The 11060-nt window shown below is 35.0% G+C and overlaps 1 pseudogene; it reads left to right on the forward strand.

Moving 5' to 3' along the window:
- The first annotated feature begins 7127 nt into the window (after positions 1–7127).
- LOC147386631 (putative clathrin assembly protein At5g35200 pseudogene) lies at positions 7128–8769 on the forward strand (annotated as a pseudogene).
- Positions 8770–11060: the final 2291 nt, after the last annotated feature.

Raw genomic sequence — 11060 nt, forward strand, 5'->3', positions numbered from 1 at the left:
AAAACCCATTCAAACACATAAAATAACAAATCGAAATCAAATAAATCATTTCACCAATTTTAACAGAATTCGATAAAATTACGAAAATGCCCCTCATAAAGTTCACGACCATTTCACACAAAAATTTCATAAATAACACAAACTAATATTTCCATTGGATTCCTTACGAAAAATCGATTCTAAAACATCCTAGAACATTAAAAACCGACTTGAAACGTGAAAAGTCCTCTCTAGGGGCAAAATGGTAATTTCACCATTTTCATAATTAAAAATTTCAAAATTAATAAATAAAATATTAAATAATTAAAGAGTAACATTAATGAAATTAATTTAAAATTTTGAACCTAAGAAATCGATCAATCGGTTTTTCAAGTAAAATTATTGAGGGTTCGTGAGATATTTCTTTAAGGACCCCTCCATTTGGGGGTCCAAAGAATTAAAGAAATAATGGAGGGGGGTTCTCCAAAAATTTAAAGTAAATCAAGAAAGACTAAAGTCAAGGTATTAAAATCAATCAAGCAAGACTGAAGTCAAAATTAAAGTCAACAAGAAAGACTGAAGTCAAGATATTAAAAGTCAATCAATTGAGACTAAAGTCAAAGTATTAAAAGTCAATCAAATAGGACTAAAAGTCATAATAGAACTCTAATTAAATAATAACTCTATCTAATAGAGTTCTAACTTAAATACAATTCTACCTAAAATAATTCTAATTAAAACACAACTCTACTTAAAACAAGTCTAACTAAAACACAACTCTAATTAAAAGAACTCTAATTAAACACTAACTATATCCAAATCAACCCTTAAAAATTTTTATAAATAGGGGTGCTCACACCCTATTTTCGTATCAAATCATAAACCCTAAGAGAAGTAGGTCTAAAAGCCCCCTAGCCTCCCATAAACCCTAGTTTTGGAGCCCCAACTCCTTACTTAACATCCCTCCTTCAATTTTAGCCTAAGAAACGCCTAAAAGCCTTCCAAAAACATCCCAAAATCCGCAACAAACTCGAAAAGTTCAGATCCAAAAATAAGGAGATACCTTGCCTCGGAGATTCGAAATCTAATCCGGAGATAGAACGAAGAAAGGGAGTACGGTACAAGGAGCTATTTTTGTCAGATCTGAGGGAATAAAGTTTGCTATCGGAAAGGTATAAAATTTTTTATTTATTTTTATCTAGGTTTTTAGCAATGTAATTTACTTGGAAAGTTAGTAAAGACCGGCTTTGGCCGGGCGGGGTTGGTGCCTAACACCTTCCAACCCCAAAACATGATCCCCGAATTCAGTTTTCTTCAGTAGATTAGTTCTTTATCTGTTTTTGAGTCATTGATCGATTCTTAAATCGAAATAACTAGGTGGCGACTCCCAAACCTCAAGGGTCAAAAGTGGATCCGCACACCCCGCGGATCGAGGGCGCTTTCATGAAGGGTGAGGAAAATGAACGTGAATGGGTTAACAAAGAGAGTAAGGTTGTAGCTATCGTCGTAACCGACAACTTTGTCTTCTTCGTCGGGGTTCAACGGTCCTTCCTTCTCAACGAATCTTGAGGTAAAGAGAGGAGAACCTTAGGTTTGAGAAAATGGTTGATATTTGGGTTCTTTAGAGAAAAGGGAAACAAATGAAAATGAAACAAAGTTTGCTTTCTTTTATAAAAAGCTGATGGTATACTTGTAATTTTCCCATCATTTTTTGTTTCGATCGTAACTTAATTATTCAGACTCAAAAAATGACAAACGAGTATACCATTTCGAATAAATTTTCGTTGCGGTCCTAATGGTGTAGTCCAATCTTCCTGATTCTCCCTCTAACAAAACTTTTCTACTTTGGGTCCCATTCAACACGAAATTCGAGAATTTGTTAATTTTTCCACCCGAACTTGAATTCAAACTTGCTTACAGGCTAAAGTATATATTTCGATCGTTTTGAAACTAATAGCGAAGTCAATTTTCAACAAAAATAAACATGATATAATCCGAGTACTTTACTCTAAGTTTTATTTTTAGAATATTCCTCGAATTAATACTATCTGATCTCTTCGGGATACGAGTTAAAAACATGGGGTGTTACATTAGTAAATTATAAAAATGCCCTCGAATAATTTTTTGGCCATAACTTTCCAACAGTAGTTTCGTTTCGCATGCCGTTCAGGGAGCTAATAGATCTTACTATGTTAAACATCCCCAAACTTCCACCAAGGAGTGGGTTATGATAAAATGGGACAAATGATCAAAATATCCTTTTTGTCATTTCTGACCAAAACGAGCTTTCGAGAAGTTTGACGTCAAAATGGTTCAAGATATGTTAGATTTTACCAATATAATGACCAAAAATGTACCAAGGACAAAAAATAATTTTTGGGTCGTCAAATCTTTAATATCCCGTCTAGGACCATTTTCGATTTTCAAAAAATTTGATGAGCGAACCAGTCAAAGAAAAAGTTTTCTTAATTGCTATGGGTTGACCTCCATTATGTAAGTGTTGATGAATGGTCTTAGGTGGTCTTATTACCTCTTAGGCTTTATGCGTACATATAAGGGCTTTTTGTCGAGGCAAGTACGGTTGAGCAGCGTTCTAGAATCTTCATATGTCTTTAAATGGTAAATCGATCTGATACTCAACATAAGTCTCGGGATTGACAAAATATGAAAATTACAATCTATCCCTTTGTCGATTACGAGACAAAACCCTAACTAGACCAAGAAGACTAGGAAACATTCCCAGAATGGGCAACACAACTTACACTTAATTAGAATCTTATAAAATTGTTTACAAAGAAAAATATAAGATTTTAAATACTTTGCTCCCCCTTAAGTATTGCTCCCCTTGAATGATTTACCTGTAGAATTCAATTGAGACAATACACACGGGTGGAAAGTACATTCTCCCATTTTTTGTTAATATTTGACAAATGGCGTAATCAACCCAGTGCAATATAAGATATAACCAATAAGCATAAGGGAATAATATACATGCATGCAATTAATATAACTATCAGAGCGAAATGCATAACGGAAGCAACTAATGACATGCCCAAAAAAAATCTAATTGTAAGACATAAGCATGGTATGGTGAATGACACATAGAAAATATAATTAAATAAAGCAATGTCAGGATATGCATATCGATCAAATGCGCACGAAACATAATAAATTATTTCACTATTAAGCAATGGCATGGCATGATAAACGACACATAAAGATATTACTCAATGACCCATGGTTGTAACATGCTAACATGTGCAAAACAATCGAAATTTATCTCGGATTTTAAGTCACACATTTGCACAGTTATTACATCAGTCAAGGAAAATTTTTTAAAATTCAAGGATCTAACACTGCCAGTGAGAGCTTGCGCTCAAGGACCTGATATTTTTTTGGTTCGAGGAGAGCTTTACCCTCAAGGATCCGAACACCCCGACGAATTACTAAATCAGGCTACAAAATAAACTGTCATTAGCTTTGGCATTCGGATATCGCACTATCTACCAAAATAGATTTGCTATCTAGTTTGCTTCAACCCTCTGTCAAAGAAGGGCATCTGTAGATACCCCATTTTTGCATCCGCCTGATTAATCAACTCGTCAACCCGATCACAACGATTCCTAATGATGGATGATTATTCCATTGCTTTATTTTGTTATCAAATATGTTTCAGAAATCTGGATGAGGTATCTTGAACTGACAAAACTGTAGAAATCACGCTACGCTAGGAAAATATGACCCTAGAAACATAGAAATCATCATTTTCAGATAAAAAGAAGTTTCACGATAAAAATCACTAAAAAATGACCAAATTACCAAAATACCCCTAACCTTAAAATGTCCCTAGAGCCTACATTACGCTTAGAAAAATCCATTCAAACACATAAAACAACAAATCGAAACTAAATAAATCATTTCGTCAATTTTCACAGAATTTGATAAAATTATGAAAATACCCCTCATAAACTTCACTACCATTTTACACAGAAAATTTCATAAATGACACAAATCAATATTTCCATTGAATTCCTTACGAAAATCGATTCTAAAACATCCTAGAACAAAAAAAATAGACTTAAAACATGAAAAGTCCTCTTCGAGGGTAAAATGGTAATTTCACAATTTTTATAATTAAAAATTTTGAAATTAATAAATAAAATATTAAATAATTAAAGTGAAACATTAATAAAATTAATTTAAAATTTTGAACAAAAAAAATCGATCAATCAGGCTCTCAGGTAAAATTGTTGAGGTTGCCAAGATATTTCTTCAAGGACCCCTTCATTTGGGGGTCCAATGAATTAAAGATACAATAGAGGGGGGTTCTCCAAAAAATTAAAGTCAATCAAGTAAGACTAAAGTCAAGGTATTAATTCAATCAAGTAAGACTAAAGTCAAAGATATTAAAGTCAATCAATTAAGACTAAAGTCAAAATTATAAAGTCAATCAAATAAGACCAAAAGTCAAAATCCTAATAGAGTTCTAATTAAATAATAACTCTATTTAATATAATTCTAACTAAAATATAACTCTACCTAAAATAATTTTAATTAAAATACAACTCTACCTAAAATAATTCTAATTAAAATACAACACTAACTAAAAGAATTCTAATTAAAAACTAATTCTATCTAAATCAAACTTTAAAACAACCTATAAATAGGAGTCCTCACACCCTATTTTCGTATCAAATCATAAATCCTAAGAGAAGTAGGTCAAAAAGCTTCCCTAACCTCCCACAAACCCTAATTTTGAAGTCCCAACTCCTTACCTAACACCTATACTTCAATTTTACCTTGAAAAACACCTAGAAGCGCTTCAAAAACACCTCAAAATCCATAATAAATTCGAAGAATCCAGATCCAAAAAAGAGATACTTTGCCTCGGAGATCAGAAATCAGATTCGAAGACAGAACGAAGAAAGGAGTACGGTATAAGGAGCAGTTTTTGTCAGAACTGAGGGAATAAGATCTTTGCGTATTGAAGGTAAAATTTCTGTTATTTTTTTATCTAGCTTTTGATGTTAGCAATGTAGTCTTATTTTGAATAAGTATAGACCAGCATTGGTCGGGTGGGGTTGGTGTCTAACACCTTCTAACCCCGTAATGTGATCCTCAGATTCAATTTTTCTTCAGTAGATTAGTTTCTTTATATGTTTAGAGTAAGTATCCAGTTCCTAGACCGTAAAAACTAGGTGGCGACTCCCAAACCTCAAGCATCAAAAGTGGATCCGTGCACCCCGCTGATCGAGGGCGCTTTCAGTGGCGACTCCGCTGGGGACTATTGAAGATTAAACTTGAAAAGTCCCAAGTATGGGAGCATTACTAAATCGACCTAGTTTTTTTATTTTAGTTTATGTTATTTGTTTATTTTTATTTTTATGCTTGTGGCGTGATTGTGAATCATTTGTTTGGATTTTGAGTATGGTATTTTTTATTTTTTTTATGGTCCAATTGAGGGTCACTTGTGATGATCCTAAACAATTCAAGATTTCAAAAGGTTAAGAAATTGATAATGGAATATGATGGTTGTTTATCAGTGAAATTATTTTTTTAGGGTACGTGTGGCTATCTTTGATAGTAAAAAAAAAAGAGGGAAAGAACGTGAGGAAATAATTGTGCTGTTAGTCACAGCAAGAAGAATTCTTATTTTTTTATCTATTTATTACTATTATAATTTTTTTTTTTGGGAGGGTGCTACTATTGGCAGCAACAAAATTTTGTTGTCTCTTATGCGTGCTGTTGTTATATGCTGAAGGGGAAAAAGAAAACAATAGAAAAATTAAAAAAATAAAATAAAATAAAACCAGATCTCTCTCTCTCTCTCTCTCAATCCTGAAAATTCCTTTCTTTTCCTCGTCTCAAATCCACGAATCCAAAGTTGAAAATTTCTTGTTTTAGATCACGAAAAGAATTTCTCATACGTATTATTTTCAGTACGTATCTCCTCTTTCATTGCCAAGATCAGATAGGGCCTTATATTTGAAATTTCCAGTTTCTAACCATGTGGAGATTCAAGCCTTTTATGCCGAAGAAACATGCTGGGCTCGAGGGCCGTACAATTAACATTTGAAATGTGAAGGTTCATGTTCGAAATACAATTTGCTGAAGGAGGTTTCTGTTGTGTGTACCTTACACGTGATGCTCTTCATGCATCGAAGCAATATGCTTTGAAGCACATCATATTTAATGATGAGGAATCTCTTAAACTAGTGATTAAAGAGATCTTAGTGATGAAATTGCTTAGAGGACACCCCAATGTTGTTCCTCTTATTGTTCATACTATTTTGGATGTGAGTCGAACAAAAGAAACTCTCCTTGTGATGGAATTTTGTGAGAAGTCTCTTGTTAATGTGTTGGAGAATAGATGAGTTGAGTTGTATGTTGCTTGCAGCAACATATAAAAGAAAAGGGAGGGTTTATGTGAGAGAACATAATAAGGTGTGGATGTGTGAGTGTGCGTATGCTGCCAGCAACATATAGTTGTGATTTGTGTGTGGCAGCAAGATTAAAAAAAAAAGAGATTTAAAGGCAAATCGTTGATATTGCGTCTCTGTGTTTCATTAATTTCTTTCTATACTGGTTTCAATCACCACTACAAATGTATTCTTGATTGGGAAAAGTCTTTCTTGATCTTTCGACAACATTGAAGCTAACGTTGCTCCAAGAGTTAAAGAATCTGGTACTTATGGGATTGTGTATCTCGCTGAACCCGTTCGCCTTTGACTAACAAATTGGATCGAACCCAAGGTTTAAATTCTTCATTCGAATTGATTATTAAAGGAGTAGGATTTCTGACTTTGCTCAATGTAGGGGCGTAAGGTGGCATCTCATGGTCTAAAGATAAATATGCATTTGGATTCATGTTTTCTTTCAATCCTCTAATAATGGCTTGTCTCAGATTACGAGTTGAAATCTAAACGATTTTTTTTATAGTGGAGATTTTGGATGCTTGTGAGTTAAAAAAAAAGGGCAGCCGAGAAAGAGAGATTTCTCACTCTCGTTCATCTCTCTCTCTCTCTTCTCGAAGAACGAAGGTTTCTTTCTTAGGCTGCGATCTTTATCCCAAGAAAACTTCTTCGGTTCTCCTTTTACGTTTGACCGGATTTACCGTATTTAAATTCAGAAGAACATGCTATCTTAGAATGGCGGGTAGTACGCAGCAGAGCTTAAGAAGAGCTCTTGGAGCTTTAAAGGACTCTACAAAGGTTGGGTTGGCAAAACTGAACAATGATTACAAGATGTTGCTATTGTGAAGGCCACTAACCATGTTGAACACATGGCAAAGGAAAAGCACATCCGCTCTATTTTTTTATGCAGTTTCAGCTTCAAGACCTCGGGCTGATGTTATTTATTACATACATGGTCTTGCTAGACGTCTTGCAAAAAACACACAATTGGGTAGTCGCCTTGAAAACTCTGATTGTGATACATTGTGCATTGAGGGAAGTTGATCCAACATTTCATGAAGAGCTTATTAATTATAGCATGAGCAGAGGTCATATGTTGAACTTATCTCACTTCAAAGACTCTAGTTCAAATGCATGAGATTATTCTGTTTGGGTTCGTATGTATGCTCTATATGTAGAGAAGCGGTTAGAATGTTTCCACATACTGAAATACGATGTTGAGGCAGATCATTCAAGAACTAGGGAGCTTGACACCCCAGATTTGCTTGAGCAATTACCTGTTTTGTAATAGCTTCTTTTCAGTCTTCTCGCTTGCCAGCCAGAAGGGGCAGCTATATATAATAATGTGATCAAGTATGCGCTTTCAATTGTTGCAAGTGAAAGCATTAGGCTTTATGCAACAATTAATGATGGTATTCTCAATCTGGTCGATAAGTTCTTTGAGATTCAGCAGCATGATGTTGTTGGAGCCCTCGAAGTTTATAGGAAGGCTGGGAATCAGGCAGAAAGGTTATTTGAATTCTAAGAAATCTGCAAAAGACTTGAGTTTGGACTGGAACTGAAGTTTATCAGAATTAATCAACCCCCTGCATCATTTGTAACTGCCATGGAAGAGTATGTGAAGGAGGCTCCATGACAGTTAATGCTTCGGCGGACTGTGGTCAATGATGACATAGAAGCCACTCCCAGAGCTGGAGTTACTCCCAATGTAGTTTTGTCAATTGAGCCCAAGAGTGAGAAAGAAGTTAAAGAAACTCCAAAGGCATCCATCACACCAACTGAACCTCCAAAAAAGGAGCAAAGTGATGCTCCAGTAATCCCACCTGTTACTGATCTCTTGGAGTTAGATAAGTAGAGGGTGCATTGGAACTGGATGAGAAAAATGTTCTTACCCTTGCAATTGTTCCTTCTGAAGATCTATCAAATAGTCTCAATTTGACAAGTGAAACCACTGGATGGGAACGAACTTGCACTTGTTACAGCACCAAGCTCTAATGGAACTACTGCAACAGATAGCAAACTGGCCGGTGGGCTGGACAAACTAACATTGGATAGTCTCTATGACGACGCAATGGTGAGAAAAGTGAACCAGAATGGGACATACCACGTGGGGCAGGTGGCCCCTAACCCCTTTGAAGCTGCACAATATTCACCAGACCCATTTTATGCATCCAACGATATTGCACCACCCACCAATGTACAAATGGCAGCCATGGCCCAGCATCAGCAAGCGTTCATGCAGCAACAGTATCAACAACAACAGCAGCAGCAAATGATGGTTGGCCAAGATCCAACTAACCCATTTGGCAACCCTGATGTGGGACAAGGTGTACCATATTATTCATCACATACTCCCTACACGGTCTCATTTAGATAACCAAGATGCGAGAGGAGGTAACATAAATTTAGATTCAAATTTGTAGATATCTTGGTTGGCAGCAAGCAAATAAAAATAATAAGATGAGGTCTTGCACGTTCTTTGTGTGTGATTGCTGTGCTGGTAGCAACACATTCCTTTATAATAATAAAAAATGTGTGCTTTCCTCACTAGTTAGTAAGATCTCAAATCTTACTAAAGGTTATTCACCTCGCCACGTGACATCCAAAAGTGATCCAATGCCACGTGCTTGTGGTGGATGAAATTCTAAAACCTTTTTTTTTTTTTTTTTTAAGTTTCAAAGTTAATTTTTATTTTGAATTTTGATTTAAAATTTGATTTCATAGCCACTCATTCTCAAAACATTGGATCAAAGTTTAAAAAAAAATGTGTGAATTTCACTTTTGGATCCGAGTTTTTCCATTAAATCTAGAAAGCTATGGTATTGGATTACCAATGAAATGACCACGTTGGCCTAGTGATCATTTGTAAATTTTGAAATCTCTTTGTGTTGGTCAAATTAAATTATTTTTCAATTAAAAAAAAATGATTTTTCTTGTGATATGTCATGATCCTGATTTATATATATTTTGATGTGCATGCCTAAATCTTGATCTTGATTCTTTCGATGATTGATATTCTTTTTAGTGCAATCCTGATTGATTGATCATCTTTATTCTCTTCTGTACTGCCTTGATCGATTACCTATCTGATATATCATGATCTTGATTGATATATATTTTGATGTGCATGCCTTATTCTTGATCTTGATGTTATGGATATTTATGTTTTATGATCGTGTTTTTTCTAATATCCATATTGTGATAGTATGATCAGGCCCATGGGCCCATTTGTTTAAAAACAAAAGGCCTCGAGCGCACCCCACCCTATTTTGCATACACCACAAGCACGTTTACTGTTTTGCACACTTGCACGTCCCATATAGCCAATGTGACACTAGTGCATGGTCCGATCTTTTCGGAGATCCGACGTCATTCATGAAAATCACTACTCCAGTCACGTACCTTAGGGTATATCAAACTGGGGCATCAGTACCGTCTGATCAGGTGACTCTGAAAGGTATATCGATGCACCCAAGCTGGAGCGACCTGAGCCTTTGACCTATTGTAAACCACACAGTCACATGTCCATTTGCCAACGTAGTACTAGTACATGGTCGGTCCCCTCGTGGGACGCCATATAATTTATGAAAGCTACAACTCTTGACTCGTACCCATAGGTATATAAAAGATAATCCAAGTACATCAATCGCACTTCTTGGTCAAAACCAGTGCCTAAGCGAGATCCTGTCCCACTGTACCCTACTGTACAAGGGGGATAGAATACGTCTATTCTAGACGAGAGGTATTTAAGTGGGCCCTTACTCAGCATTGTGCACTACCTCTCAACTGGGGATCAAACTGGCTATTTTTGGTTTCAGAGAAGTTAGTTGAAGTTTTAGATTATCACTTGTACGGTATATCAAGCCAAGTCACCACGTATCGTGAGGTATATAGGTGTGCTTGGGCAAGGGTGGCCAGATAAAAATGCATTGCACGTAATAAAATTAGAGTCTAGAAACCTTCCCTGTAGGTCACGACTCGAACTTATCATGGGTGTTCCTGGGTTGTTCATTGAATGAGACCTTATGAATGATGAATGTATGTGAATGATAAGATAAGAACGCATGTGAATGATGAGATGAATGTATATGAATGATAAGATCAGGAATGTGCAGGTTTCACCTTAAGGATATATTTTTTGTTGTTTAACCTGATTTGAAATTACAGTATCACTGGGTACACCAACCCAATAAAAAATACATTTTAAACTTGATCCAATCCATCTCGATCTAACGATTATTATGGGCCGAGCCATTTGAATCAAAATGAAATTCAAACATTTTTCTAATTTGGATTTTTAACCTATTTTAAAAGAAGAATAATGTTTTCTAGAAGAGAAATACTTTCCAAAAGTAAAATGTTTTCCAAAAGAATGAGATTTTCCAAAAGGAAATGCTTTCCCAAAAAAAATTTCTAAAAGAAAATATTTTCCAAAAAAAAAAGGAAGAAAAATATTTTTTAAAGAAAAAAATGATTTACAAAAGATCTATTTTTTCATGAAAAATTATTGAAATATGTTTGTGAAAATTATTATTCAATAAAAACATTATTTTTCAATAATTTTCAAGAGTGCAATAAAATTATTTTCCTTTTATGGATGAATTTTTTAATGGATTGGTGTACATAATTCAATAAAATCTCAGGGTTCATTTAAAATATTATCAAGGG

Source organism: Akebia trifoliata, chromosome 14 (genome assembly GCF_017979445.1).
Source record: "Akebia trifoliata isolate Shusen 1 chromosome 14, ASM1797944v1, whole genome shotgun sequence".
In the NCBI taxonomy this organism is placed as follows: domain Eukaryota; kingdom Viridiplantae; phylum Streptophyta; class Magnoliopsida; order Ranunculales; family Lardizabalaceae; genus Akebia; species Akebia trifoliata.